The following is a 15,505-nucleotide window of genomic DNA, read 5'->3' on the forward strand; positions in this document are numbered from 1 at the left end:
GGGTGAACTACGTGGAAGAGAGATTCACATTTCGGTGTCCATGGTCACCCCTTACACCCCCCATTTTCCGTCTTGATTCAATATCCGAAGTCTCGGGTTCGAATCCCGGCCTGGACGTGGGTGTTCTTTGTGAGCGCTCCTTCATCAATTTCATCATGCCATCACTCATCTTCACGGCCTCCCGATGACGTAGTGGTAACGTCATTGCCTTGTAAGCAAGGGGTCCCGGGTTCATACCCGGCTTAGGCACATGCTGGTTCGGATCCCACTGTAAAATGTAGGTCCAGACCCGATCGTCGCGATTAGCCAAAGGTGGCAGAAAAACGACGCTAAATAACGAAAATTAAATTACATTAAAATCCACTTTGAAAATTATACATTGGTTCTTGAAAGGATATCTATTGAAACAAACCAGCAACGTATTTTTTTGCTCGTGTCGCCTCGGTCTGTTGTTCGCGCATGCACTGTAAAGGTTTGCTTATAGATTGACGGGACCCATGTCTCTTGTCACTTCGGTCTGCAAGCTTCCCGAGAAAAAGCTCCAGTCCGAGCGAGAAGTGAAGCTACTTAATTTCGAAAAGCTGCATTTATTTCTGAAAGTTGGTGTCCAAGAGACACGAACTCCCTTACATTAAGTCGAGAAGGAGTGAAAGATTTTTTCGTCCAGAAACCAGCCGTGTCGGGTAGATTACCATAATCGTTCTTTCAAATGAAGTGCCTCGGTTGATTCCCAACCTTTCCGTCATCCGTTCCCCTCCTGCCCGAAAAATGGTCGATGGAAGCTTCGTGAAAGTCTTCGGTGGGCACGCGACGCAGGTAACTTCCGAGGGAACAAGATATTATGCATTTATTATCGTTGCTCTGCCGCTCGCGTGCGGTGTGAGGGTGATATCACACTATTCCTACTTCTGAACTCTTTATCAAAGAGCGTGCAACTGTTGCCGGCTTTATCAAACGCCTGGCTTATCATAGCTTGTGCTTCTTGCATACTAACTATCCTTCTTTCCGCTAACAGTTTCAAGATTTGCCACCCACCCATGGGCGACGCCGGTAATTTATTGTAGAGGGGGTTCAGGTCATTTGATAAAACTTGAATATGGTAGAAATAACACGATATAATAACACCATTGTTATGATCATTATTATTATGGAACACTAACTATTAATAAAATAATACTTTTGTTCCATATTATTATTAGTGTTGTTGTTATTATATATTTAGGGAGAGGGCCTCCCCGATAGCTTTGTGGTAACGTCGTCGCCTTGTAATCAAGGGGTCCCGGGTTCGCTATCAGGTGGACAAATTGAATCAATTATTCAATTCTTGGAAGACTTCCCTACTCGATCTGTCTGATGAATGGTTATCCAGTACAACAGTTTATTTTCTTTGTTGAGGACAAATGCGACTGCAGCGTGGTGCGGATTACATCACCGCCACTACGGTAAAGATCGAGAATATGTGAGGCACTAGTCTATCCCTCGAGACCTCATGGCACAGCACAATGCACAAGGGTCAAATTTAGTTTTAACAATTAAATTTATAAAAGCTGATATGGTATACAATCTAGAGGTGTGAGGAATGACTCTTTCTCAAGACATCCAAATGTCAACCTCTCTACGACGCAGTACACCCTGGACTGCATATTATAAACTAACGAGGCTCTGGATCTGGACTCAGTCAGTATAATCCTCTGTGCGGCCTTGTCCATATACGAGGTGTGGCTAGAAAAAACCTGATTGATATTGCTGTCGACAAACGGAAAGCGCGTCAAGCTCAAGCGGTGCATGAGTGTATAACGTGATATCCTGCCTATCGACTGTGTGATTGCCCAGGGTGCGCGGCGCTCAGTTCCGCTGTATACCCTGTCCCAGCTAACTGTGGAGCAAGGCCGCGCATAGCGTCAGAGAAGCGAGGGAAATCTATTGGCCAGGGAGAACCAGTAGACGCTGATGTGCAGGCTGGTAACTTGTTGCTTTCCCCCACTACACGCAATTCCGTTCCTCTCAAGTGCTAATTGGTGGAGCCATCTCGCGTCACTACTTGCGCAGAGACTTGCTTTCGTTTGCCTGTTCCACAGTTAGCTGGTACGGAGTATAGCTTGTGGAGGAAGTGAACCGTACATCTGTGCTCCGTCGAAAAAGTGTTAGGTGTGAAAGTGGAACAGCGTATCAATGTGAAGTTTCTTATGAAACTCGGAAAATCCGCCACAGAAACTTATATTTTGTTGGATGAAGTGTACGGAGATGAGTGTTTATCACGCACGCAAGTGTTTGAGGGCTTTTAAAGGTTTAAAGAGGGACGAGAAGTGATCGCGGATGACTTCCGCCCTGGACGGCCTTGCACGTCAAAAACGGAATCCAACATTGCAAATGTCGGTGAATTGGGTACCCGAAGGTCAAACTGTCAACCAACATTATTTCATTACGGTGTTGACGACCCTTCGTGAGCGAGTAAGATGAGGACGACCTGATTTGTGGAAAAGCAAGTCATGGATTCTTCATCAGGAAAATGTTTCTGCCCACACGGAATTGTCAGTCGAGGCTTTTTTGGCCAAGCATGGGATCCCAGTGTTAGAACATCCACCCTATTCACTGGATCTCGCTCCGTGCGACTTTTTTTTATTCCCAAAGGTCAAATCAGCACTGAAAGGAACCAGATTTACGACCGTAGGGTCTGTGAAAAGAAATGCGACGGAGGTCATAAACATGGTTTCAGGAAATGATTTCCAGCACTGCTTCCAGCAATGGAAGATTCGAATAGAGCTGTGGGGGATAATGTTCGTATTGTACAAAATAACCAATAAAAGATTTTCTAGCAACATTCCGGTTTCTATCTAGTCACACCTTGTATGTTTGTAATTGTCCATTCACCCATTTCATCACCTTTCTTCGTCATCTTCGCGCTTAGCCAAAACTAGGGATGATCACAAAATCCCGGATTTCAAATTATCCGATATCCATTTCAGATACAGCATATAATCCGAATATTCGGGTAATTAGGATATCGGGATAATCCGATATCCAGATAATTTTTTTCTGGATTTCGTCATCCTTATCCAAAACTGGTAGAAAAGCGAAGTAAAATTAATCAAATAAATCAATCTACAATATACTCTCTCTATTTTATATATGGTTTGATAATGTACAGGGTTCTCACACACCTGGAAAACCTGGAATTCTCAGGGAATTTGAAGAAAAGTAAAAACTCATGGAAATCTCAGGGAAAATCATCTAATTATCATTGAGTCCCAATGAAGCACATCTGAAGGACTAAAATATGCTTGTTCTTGTACTAATAATTCCAACTTCACTAACTTGCTTTATGTGAACTACGTATTTTGAAGAAGTAGGCTTTAGGTATGTTTTCATTTTGCATCACAGATTAATTGATATTATAACAGGGTGTCTACCAGTCAAATTAACGGATTGGTCAAGAAAGGCAAGAAATTATGCTTTAGGTCAAGAACCTTTGCTATTTTTTACAGTATAGTGAACTTACATTGCTATATACCTGTACAGTGATGTGATAAAATTGAATATTTGGAAATCTAAAATTATATATTTTCTTAATTTCCAACTATATCTAAGTATAGATTAAATAAATGTTAGAAATAAAGAAAAAATAGGTAAAAAAAAGGAAAGATAGGTCAAGAAAAAGTCAAGAATTTTGGATTTGTTATTTTGGTAGACACCCTTTATTGTCTGAAAGTATTCTACGTATACACACCCAGTCTTACCATATAAATATTTCAAAGCTCTGAATGAAATAACAGAATATACTTTTAAGATATCATATCCTATGGATATGTGTTAGGTGGATATATTGTATACACAAAGAACAAAATGACCACCTTTGACCTGCACATAGGACCTAAGTCTCTGTGGCCATCATCAGTTGCATTATGCCTATATCGAGGGGGAAATCTTCCACTGCCTTTACAAGACAAGTGGTTCAAAGTGACAATACTGCATTATATCTTCTTTCAAATCATGTCTTGTAGTACAGACCACAATTTCTAGTCCAGAGAGCCGAGGCCTGTACTGCCAGATGATCCATCTGAAGGGGAAATAAAGTTGAGCACATTTGTCCCAAGCCACTGCTGGGTTGTTTGAGCCGTATGAGCTGGTGCACAATCCTGCTGAAAACTCCACTCCCGGCAATGGAATAATATTGCTTAGATCCTTGACCATTGTCTCCTGGACTGTCTCCTGGTACACTCGGGCTGATGTTTTAACCCCTTTCTTGCAGAAAAGGAGCTCAGTGATGCTTTCATAATGCCCCATTTCCCACCACACCATGATTGAAGCAGAATGTGGCCCCTACTAACTTCTTGTGGCATACAACCTGTCATTCTGCAAGTTGAAAGCTGCCTCCATGATAATTCTTCTGTGAGAATTTATGCTTCATGATCCAATAGGCACTTCGCCTTTATTGCTTTCTGAGGCTAGGAAGTAGTCTGTATATTGTCTGTAAGCTTTCAGTCCCAGGTCACTTTGCATCATATGAGACATGGACATTTTGGAACTGGTCAGTTTACAGACCATCGCTGATGCTTCCATACACTGATTGTTCCACTGTCACTGAAATGCTGGATAGTACAATACTTGAACAAAATGTTCTATCACTTCTGTAGATCAATTAGCAATGACTTTGAATACCACATGATGAACCACCTCCCAATGTTTGTGACTGTGTTCGAAATTTATTTTGTGTCCTGTGAAGAAAGTGTGAAAGTCCCCCCCCCCCAAAAAAAACACTCCTTGATTAAGTGCATAAATATATCATTTTTATTCTTTAATTTGTTTTGTTATTGACTGATACTCATAAAGTACTATATATACACAAAATTTACTAATAGGCCTACTGATCTGATGTAAAATTGCAAGTGCTCCTTGAATGTTAGATGAACGGTTCATTCATCTCCTTAATTAATGTACATAATCGGGTGATTGTGGTGAGTTTTGCCTTTGAAAAGGAACTACCTATTTAGACATTTACTTTGCAAAACTATAACATTAATTACATGGTAACACATTTTAATGTTTTATTAATTACATGTTCGTAATCATAAAATAAATAACAAGATGGCAGAATATTGCACTCTATTACAGATTGTTTAAAAATATATCAGATCGGTAAAATTACTGATAAAACAGATGCACCGTAGGCCATTGTAAAATATATTTAAAATAGTAATGTACTGGGTATTGAGTAATCTGGAAAAAATGTGCTGATTCTGGAAAACTCAGGGAAATCTCAGGGAAAATGTAGTTAGAGTTTACGTGGGAACCCTGAATGTAGGATCGAACCCCGCTTAGAGCTCCACGAAGCCGTGACAACATCAGGGAGCCGCTTGAAAAAAAAAGTTATAACAGGTACATTCAGTGATGTTAAACTCAACTATGTTAACTCCTGCTGACTGAACTAGTTTTGTCTTCCCGTAGTGTTAACGTTATCCCCTTGTAATCAAGGGATCTCTGGTTCGATACCCGGTGGTTCGAACAGTGTACAAAGTGGATTTAAGCAAAACTCGTCTTTCCTGTGGAATGTGATATGGAATTTTTTTTATTATTATTATTATTTGTACAAGTGTAAGGCCTGGGTTGGAGCTTTCTTTTCGCTTGTCCCTTCATCAGCTTAGTTAAGTGGCGGAGTGGTTATCGCAATACGCTATGACGCCAGGGCTCTCAGGTTCGGATCTGGCCTGGGCATGTGAGTGTACCTTTCAAGTTCATCATATCATCACTCATTATCACATTCACAACTAGCCAAAAGTGGCAGATAAGCGAAGTAAGATAAATGTAAAATCACTCGCTGAATCTAAACATGGGACCTCTGACGCTGTAAAGTACTATATAAAGGTGTAAATGAATTTAGAAAGGGCTGGTAACCTAAAGTAAACTTGATAAAAGATAAAGACGGTGATTTTCTAGCTGAACCAAGCGATATTCTAAATAGATGGAAGAACTACTTTAGAGACCTTTTAAATGTTCATGTAGGAGATAAATCAGAAGTAAATGAAGTACACACAGCAGAATCTTTAGTTCCAGAACCTAACTTGACTGAAGTTAAAGATGCTATTAAAAGGCTAAAGAATAACAAAGCATCTGCCATTGATTTAATACCAGCTGAGTTAATTAAATATGGTGGAAATTCCTTAATATGTCAAATTCATAAATTAATTTGTTTAATATGGGATAAAGAAGAAATCCCTCAACAGTGGAAAGAATCCATAATTGTTCCTGTGTTTAAAAAAGGTGATAAAATGAACTGCAATAATTACCGTGTAATTTCTCTACTCTCAACAACATATAAAATATTATCTAACATTCTTTTAACAAGACTAACCCCATATGCTAATGAAATTATAGGTGATTATCAATGTGAATTTAAACGTAACAGATCATCTACAGATCAAATTTTCCACATCAGACAGACACTTGAGAAAAAGTGGGAATATAATCAAAATGTCCATCAGCTATTCATTGATTTCAAAAAAGCATATGATTCGGTCAAAAGAGATAAATTATATAATATATTAGTCGAGTTTGGAATACCTAAGAAGCTTGTTAGTATGAAAAAAATATGCACCAGTGAAACAGAAAGTAAAATTCGTGTGGGTATTAATGTGTCTGACACATGATGGGTTAAAACAAGGAGATGCATTATCTCCATTGCTCTTTAATTTTGCCTTAGAATATGCTGTTAGAAAGGTAAAAGAAACTAAAGAAGGACTAAAATTAAATGGTGTGACTCAGTTGTTAGCATATGCAGATGATGTAGACTTATTAGGGGATGATATAAATACAATTAAGAATAATGCTAAAATATTTTTTCAAAACTGCTAAAGAGATAGGTTTGGAAGTTAACAAAGAGAAAACTAAATATATGCTTACAGGCCGAAACCAAGTGTTAGGTAATAATCAAAATCTAATTATTGATAACAACTCGTTTGAACCAGTTTCCAAATTCAAATACTTAGGAGTAATATTAACAAATGAAAATGATATTAGAGAGGAAATAAAAAGTAGACTTAATTCAGGAAATGCATGTTACTTCTCTCTTCATAAACTTTTGTCTTCTCGTTTAATATCTAAGAAACTAAAAGTTAAAATGTACAAAACAGTAATTTTGCCTGTAGTATTATATGGGTGTGAAACTTGGTCCCTTACATTGAAAGAGGAACATAAATTGAGAGTATTTGAAAATATGATCCTTAGGAAAATCTTTGGACCTAAAAGGGATGAGGAGACAGGTGAGTGGAGAAGGTTACATTATTTAGAACTACATAATTTGTATTCATGTCCAGATATTATTAGAATAATTAAATCAAGAAGACTTAGATGGGCAGGCCATGTGGCACGAATGGGAGAGGAAAGAGGAGTTCACAGGATTCTTGTTGGTAAACCTGATGGTAAGAGACCTGTAGGAAGGCCAAGACGAAGATGGAGGGACAACGTTGAGATGGACCTAAAAGAAAAGATAGGGACAGATGGAAGGCCTGTGTTGCTGCAGCCATGAACCTTCGGGTTTAAGAAGGCTAGAGAGTTAGTTAGTCAACCACTCTGCCATCGAGGTGAATCCGAACTGTTGAATGTTGACCTGTATCAAACAAAATGCATAGACATTTTTAGCACTTTTATTTTTTTTCATAATTCCCCTAGGCGAAGCGGGACGGGTCTCCCCGAAGGTGTAGTGTTGTCGCCTTGAAATCAAAGGATCCCCGATGAAGGCACATATTGGTTCTGGTCCTACTTTAAACTCTAGACCAAGTCTCGATTAGCCCATCTGAGCATAAAATGTACTTTAAAAACAAACTCGAAGACTAGGCGAACGCTGTTGGTGGATATAAGTATCGGGATTTGATCATCCCTAGGAAAGCATCTTTGAAAGGATGAAGTCTGTCTGGAAGAACTCCGAGAAAAGAAACCTTGAAACTTTTCCACCACGGACGGTCTCCTTTTGGAAACTTGATAAAAGTATGAGGCTGCGATGATCCACAAATTCGGCGACTCAATTCCCGTTCCTCCGCGGGATGGAACCTTGCCTCCAATGGCCCCGATAAGGGTTGGAAACTCTTTTTTTCCGAGGGAGCTTCATCTGCAGAGAATGGACAACCATTGATTACTACCCGACTCCCAGACCTCGACTCTGGCCGTCTGGAGACGAGGGAGAAAAAAGAATGGAACGATGATCCCACCGGGGAGAGGAAGAGGCAGAGAAGATGAGATGAAGCTACAGGATAGGGAAAGAGGATGAACAGTGATTAAGATCCACGAGCAGCTGGTTTTGTTGTCAACTTTTAACAGAGGAAACGAGGGTGCGGAGGAAAGGGGTGAGAACTATTACAGAAATCACTCATTCCATCTTGATTTTTTCCCCTCTCTTTTTCAATCCACTTCTTTTCTTCTTGCTGGCTTCAACCGAGGGGGGAGGAATGGTCTTCACGAATCTTGTGCCAAGTTTTTTCTTCACGTTGGTTTCAGCCTGGCGGATGAAGTTTTTTTTTCGGCAAGTTCTGAGTACCATTGCGTTTCCTATGTCAGGTCGTCTTAAGTCCTCTGGGTAAGATATTATGATGTATGAGCGAGACATTTCTTGTGGTAACAAATTCTGAAAGCCCGCCATAGTAATATAAGTGCGATTTTATCAGCGAGGGCACGTCTCTCTAAAGTTTGGAGACTTGTATTTTGACGGGAGACAGAGGTGCGGGAGGGGGTAAAACATTATATTGTAACGTGTCGTTTCTTTAGAGAATGTTCATTTTTTGAGAATGATGATTAAAGTTATCGTTCCTTTTGAGTCAACGTTATTCTTGGATAGGCTAATTGGATTGATGTGGAATTCGAAGCACGGTGTACCAAACCAGGTATTGATTGAACCCAGGACCCTTTGATTACAAGGCGATTACACCCCCTAGAATGATAATTATTCTTTTCCAGTATATCATCTATGAAAATACTCAGGTATGAATGTCCAAAGCAGTACCATGAGATTTCTAAGAGTAAATTGATTCCTTTCGAAGCAGTTTGGTAAACATCTACGTGTGTGAATTAAAATGAGAAAGTTATATTTTGTTGGTTGTGTTGGACATTAAAAAATGAGGATATAGTCCTCTTCCAGTATTTCGTAATTTTTAAACACGTTTCTCTTAAATGAAATGCAAGTGGGAAATGATTGCTCTGTTTTGTCTGCTTAATTTCTAAAAAAAAAGTGTAAAGCTGAATATTTTTATTTGTAAGATATTAGTTGCAGTTTAAGAAATTGTTACTGTAAACTGTTTCAGTAACTGGCAATTTTGGAGCATGATATTAATTCACTGCCGAAAAAGCAATGCAACGTGTTATTGGTGTCCGTTCTCTTCGAGCGGACCGACCTCCTTGGTGTAGTGGGTATCACCTCGCTACGATATTAGGACTCTCAGGTTCAAATCCCGGCATGGTTATGGGTGTCTTTGTGAGTGTCCCTTCGCCAATTTCATCACTCATTCTCATCTTCGCGATTATTCGAAAGTGGCAGAAAAGTAAAGTAGAATAAACCAAATCAAGTAATCGATGAAAAGAAAATCCTTCGATTTGGGAAGGGAACGATGTGGGAGTTAGAGTGTATAGATGCGAGACTGACACTCTGTAACATTCCTACCAAATAGGATCGGCTAAGGTTAGATTGTTAATTTTCGGGACGTCCTCATCAAGTATAATCCGCTCAACGCCGGTATCTGATTATTACGGCCATTAGGAACTTTCTTTGACCTTTTTGGACGCCTTGGTTCCACTCAGCTACCAGATCGTTTATCATATGTGAAAGTTGTTTCCTGAAGAGTTGTAAATAGATGTTATTTGTGCCGTGAAAGGGCGCATTGTTTCAAGGTGCAATTTGTTTTTTGTCGGAATTTCCTTTCGGATTATTAAAAGACGCGCACAAAAATTCTCTAAAGATGGTCCTAAAACAAGACGGAGCTTACTGTTTAAAATTCGAGAGGAGAGACGAAGCATGCCGTATACTCCGAAACTGTCGTCTCGTTAGAAACGTTAATATTAGTAAATTAGAAATTTGAATGTAATGTATACGAAAATTTCACCTACTTCAAGTGTTCTTAAGTATACGCGAATTGTATGTCCGATTGTTTTTGAGTAGTGTATACTCTGTCTCATGAATCTGTGGAGCAAAACAAGTCTTCTGCCCACGGAGTGTCTCGAGAGGGTTCGACCAATGAACTCGTGAGGGGGGAAGGGGATTATGGGGGTGGCGTCAAGACCTACAGTCAACATAATCCTCAGTCTATGGTTGTGTGTTGTCTTGTGCTTTGACTTATATTTAGCGTCCCTTTAGAACCTCAGCTTTTAACATGGGTATGGGGATTTTAGACCCCAGAGACATGTTTTGATTCGTAGTTAAGGTAAGGGGCTTGGTCCCGTCTAATGTGACTCACAGTGCCCAAATTTTACCAAATTGTCTAGAAAGATTCTTCCTGACAACGCAGTCCTGAATGCAATCCACACACAGAACGCAAAATGTGTCAATGTACCCAAATATGTTGACTTCAGTGGCATATGAAACGCTAATGATGCACTTCTGCTGAATCAAAATGCATTATCAGGTGCTCTTCCTAAAATACACGTTTACCTGCGTCAATTGACGCATCAAAAGTGCACAATCTTAATTTTATGCATTGTGAGTGCTGTGTGTTTAGGCGTCCCGGGTTCTATTCCCGATATGTACATGGCGCTGAGCTCGCTCAATGATAAAAATGGACAGTACTGTATATAATAGTGTGTGTGTGTGTTTTTTTTTTTTTTAAATATGGAGTTGGTTATAAACGTTTAGTGGCATTTTACGTAAGGAATAAATAATTAATGATGATGTGTTAGGTAATAATCAAAATCTAATTATTGAAAACAACTCGTTTGAACCAGTTTCCAAATTCAAATACTTAGGAGTAATACTAACAAATGAAAATGATGAGGAAATAAAAACCAGGCTTAATTCAGGAAATGCATGTTACTTTTCTCTTCAAAAACTTTTGTCTTGTCGTTTAATATCTAAGAAACTAAAAGTTATAATATACAAAACAGTAATTTTGCCTGTAATATTATATGGATACCAAACTTGGTCCCTTACATTGAAGATAATGTTGAGATGGACCTAAATTAAATTGGTAGGGATGGAAAAGAAAGAGTATATAGATCTTGCTCGGATAGGGACAGATGGAAGGCGTGTGTTGCTGCAGCCATGAACCTTCGGGTTCAAGAAGGCTAAAGAGTGATTGAGTGATGATTATTGAAGTTAACTGGACACCTAAGTTTAATCTCTGTGCGTGTTGGATACGCAACACATGGTCTGATTTACAGTGCTGTCACGCTTAACCCACCTGCATATAAAAACAATTGAGCATGTGCATACTTTTCGAACCAAGCCTTCTGCGAATTCCATGAAATTTCTTAAATCTGCCTCCCCAAAGCTGATTTTAGCTCCATTTTATTTGTCTTTTGTGGCAACACTGCCTGTACCTCCACGTCTTGGTACATACGTACAAGTAGTAGGCAAATCGTCCATTGCTATTTTCATTATTTTTATTTGTTCTAACGGCTGTCCGAGAAGTCTTTGTATGAAAACAAAAATTAACTGTACCGGCTATATGCAACATATACTTGAAAAAATGGTAACAAAATGTTCGGAAACTATTCAAGGTTTATTGGCAATAGGAAAGAAAACAATAAATCTCCACGTGAGCACCCTTGGAAGCACGGAGTACATCTAGTCAAAATTCAACTTCTCGCCATGCGTTAGCCAACATCACAGGAGGGGTTGATGTGATGACTTGGGTTATCCGTTGTTGCAGAGTTGCAAGATCGGATACAGGAGTTCTGTAGACATTGTATTTCACATAACCCCATAGAAAAAATCTAAAGGGGTTACGTCTGGAGATCGTGCAGGCCACGCTGTCGGTCCATCTCGACCAATCCATTTTCCAGGAAATGTCTGATCAAAGGTAGGAACGAACCTCCAGACTCCAATGTGGCGGTGCACCGTCCTATTGAAAGATAACATCTGGGTGGTATTCTAGCAATTGAGGAACAGCAAACAATTGCAACATGTCGAGATACACTTCAGATGTTATGGTGTCCTCACAGAAAAATAATGGTCCGATTATTCTGTCATGCACCAGCGCGCACCAAACATTCACCTTCGGGCTGCCCATGGTCGACTCTCTCACCTCACGAGGGGCTCTTTACTCCAGATACGCACGTTGTGTCTATTCACTAAACCACTGACATGAAAGACCGCCTCGTCTGAAAAAGCAACACGTTCCAGATAGCCATTATCAGCGTCAATGCTTGATAACATTTTCACCGCAAAGTTATACCGACGTTTGCCGTGATTGGGCAACAAAGCCTGCAGGATTTGCATTTTGTATGCACGAAACGTAAACGTTTGTGTAACACATCATGAACAGAACTTCTTGGCATCTGTAATCCACGTGAGGCCGTACGCACGGATTTCTTCGGACTGCGCACAAAAGCCACTCCGACATCTTCCACCCTTTCGTCTGAGGTTGATGGTCGGCCACTTCTCGGTGCGTCAGCAACAGATCCTGTGGTCTTGAATTTGTCATACCACGACTTCATGCTCCTACCATCGGGCGGCACCTTTCCGTACGATGTTTGAACCTGTCTCTGGCACTGTTTTTTTGTGACCTACTCTCGTGAAACCACAGGACACACTCAGCATTTTTTTTTCATGTCTATGTTGCATATAGCGGATACAGTTAATTTTTGTTTTCATACAAAGACTTCTCGGACACCCGGTACATCTAGGGAATGGAGTTTTGTTGTTTCGAAGTAGGTGTTGTTCTCTACTATTGACGTTTTTATTTCAATTCTTTATCATCACGGTGTGGAAATGAGACCGAATGAAAAGGATGGTCGACAATTCGCCTACTGTTTCTTTTGCTGTTGGGTGTACTTTTGTCAGAACTGAGTTAGGGTACGCGTGGGGGTAGGTCGACAGGGAATTCCTGTGGATGTAGGAAATGAGATCTCGCCGAGGTTGTTTTCATTGATGTCGTTGACATAGCGCCGGCCTTCTTTGAGAGCCCCGTCATTACACGTCGTGGTCATTTTCCGTGTAAATATCCTAACGTAAAGAGGCCGCCCCATCGTCCCTGGAGACGATCGATCTAATCTCAGTCTTGCCAGTGTTTCCCTAGAATTTCCCTCCAGAGGGAGGCAAAAATTTCCCTTTTCTTAAGATAAATCCCTCACATTATAGTATTTGATTCAATTAGTTTCTTTTACTTCGCTTTTCTGCCTCTTTTGGCTAATCGCTAATATGAGGATGAAAGGTGATATGATGAAAATTATGAAAGGGTACTCACAAACTTACAGGACAACACATAACAAAGGTCCTCACAGTGTATTGTACTGTCTGTGAGTCCGACATTGTCAGATAAATTCCCACCTACGATCAAGCACCCGGGAGTCAAACCCGCTGTTCCCGTGTCACAGTCAGACACCCACAGACTTGTTTTTTTTTTTACAAAATACATTATTCTATTAGGGTGGATTGAATGCAAGACGTTGATGTGTTATTAAAATACAGGCAGTAACAAGAAATGTTGGTAGTAGTACATTCACGTCGCTTTTCTTTCACCTTCTGGCTAATCGCGACGAGCAGGATGAGTGATATGATGAATTTGATAGAGGGACACTCACGAAGAACATCCATGACCAGCCAGGGATTCGAACCTGGAACCTCTGGCGTCGTAGTCCGTTTCGCAAGACATGTACAAAACAAAATATTCTCTTCAGGCATTAAGAAAATGAAATATTGAAAACCAATCATCATCGGTATGCAATTAGAAATTTTCCTTCAGATTGTCCCTTTACAGAAAATAGCAAAGAAGAAGATACTGGAAAATATCTTTGCCAAAATGATTTTGTGGTGCTCGTCCCTTTATCATGCCTCCACTTCAGCAATTTTCATAAAATTTCCCTCAAATGATTTCAAAATGTCCCTCCACCGAGGGAAATCTCCCTATTCCTGTGGAGCAAGAGAGTACGCGTCCAATTGATCCGTCGGTTCACCCCGAGTTTCTTGGCGTTCGGCATTGCCAGCGAGCGAATTGAATATAAATGCTCCCATGTTTGACTGGCGGAGGTATACAAACACTGGGACGTCGTCGACGACAGGAGACTCAATTTTCTTCGTTTCACTCAGCGGAAGAGCTTGTCAGGGCGAACAGTGGATCGTAAATTATGCCGCAATGGCGGAAAGAGCAAGCCTCGTCTTCATATTGATTACAAGTTCAGGTGTTCTTACACCAGTGTTCCAAATTTGCGGTCTCAATTCGTGGTATGAGAACCAGAGGGACGTAACTTTAATGTATCACTTTTACAGGAGAGAGGAAATAATGTATTCTTAGGAATATGTTTGACTTTTGAAAAGAGTCGGTGCTCCACCGTACTGCTAGCGATTAGAAGTGGAGCTATGTAGATCTGATTCCAAATATTTGACTCTATATAGAGCTCAACTGAAAACCACATTTTTGGAGATACGTTCGTCTGGTTCTCATAGTACGAATTATGGGAGTTGTGAAGGAGGTCAGGGATTGGTTGATCCATGGCAGCTGTAAACTGATATCTTTCATTTGATTTTAGAAAATTTCAAAAATATTAATTGATGAATTTGAATTTCTTCAGAATTTTTGACACCAAAAACGCCCCTGAGGGCCTTTGGTGCACGTGCATTACAAATTATTTATTTATTTAAGATAATTTTCAGTGCAGCAGAAGCCATTTTAAACCGAAAAGGAACAATACTAAAACAGCACACTAAATAGTGTTAACAACAAGACAAACCAGTGCCAAGATTAAAACAGAGCTGTTTCACAATAACATTTAGGCACAATTTTTTGTAGGTTGGTTTGAGCTTTTGTTTTAAGTCTCCTTTATGCACAGATAGACTAATTGGGACTGGTAAGTTGGGGATAAAAGTTCAATAAGAGCTATGGATGTATATTTGATCTGAGATGTTTCAAACTGATTCGGTAGCCTGTGGAATAATTATTGGGTAAAGCACAATGCTTCATGTTACATAAGAATAGAATTCTCAGTCAGGAGAGCGAAATTCAGAGTAACCACAATTATGCTCAACAGTGGGTTTATACATTGAAATGAAATTACGCATTCTTGTAGCCACTTAACAGTGTGTTGCAAAGTGTGCAAATGACAGAAAATTTGCCGTATCGGTGACAAAGCGCGTTGATTGATTGCACCAGCTCCCCACCGAAGGTTGTCTTCAGTTTCATGGAATCATTCATGCGCATCGTGGTCAATAGCCAAAGTATCAGACGAGCGACGCTAAATATCAATTATAAAAAGAAGCACACTACTTACTTTGGTGCTTTTTTAAAGCTGAAATTGAATTTGAAGTGTCTCTTTACCTGTCTGTTTTAGGGTGCTTTCAGACCGAAGCGAGAAGCGACACAATGTCGTTTGGGAC

The 15,505-nt window shown here is 40.0% G+C and overlaps 1 protein-coding gene across 6 annotated transcripts in view; it reads left to right on the forward strand.

Annotated features, from left to right (window-relative positions):
• CdGAPr (GTPase-activating protein CdGAPr) overlaps positions 1-15,505 on the forward strand; it is a 394,186-nt gene that overhangs the window by 230,997 nt on the left and 147,684 nt on the right. The window lies entirely within an intron of this gene.

This window comes from Lepisma saccharinum, chromosome 4 (genome assembly GCF_977018435.1).
Source record: "Lepisma saccharinum chromosome 4, izLepSacc3.1, whole genome shotgun sequence".
Classification (NCBI taxonomy): domain Eukaryota; kingdom Metazoa; phylum Arthropoda; class Insecta; order Zygentoma; family Lepismatidae; genus Lepisma; species Lepisma saccharinum.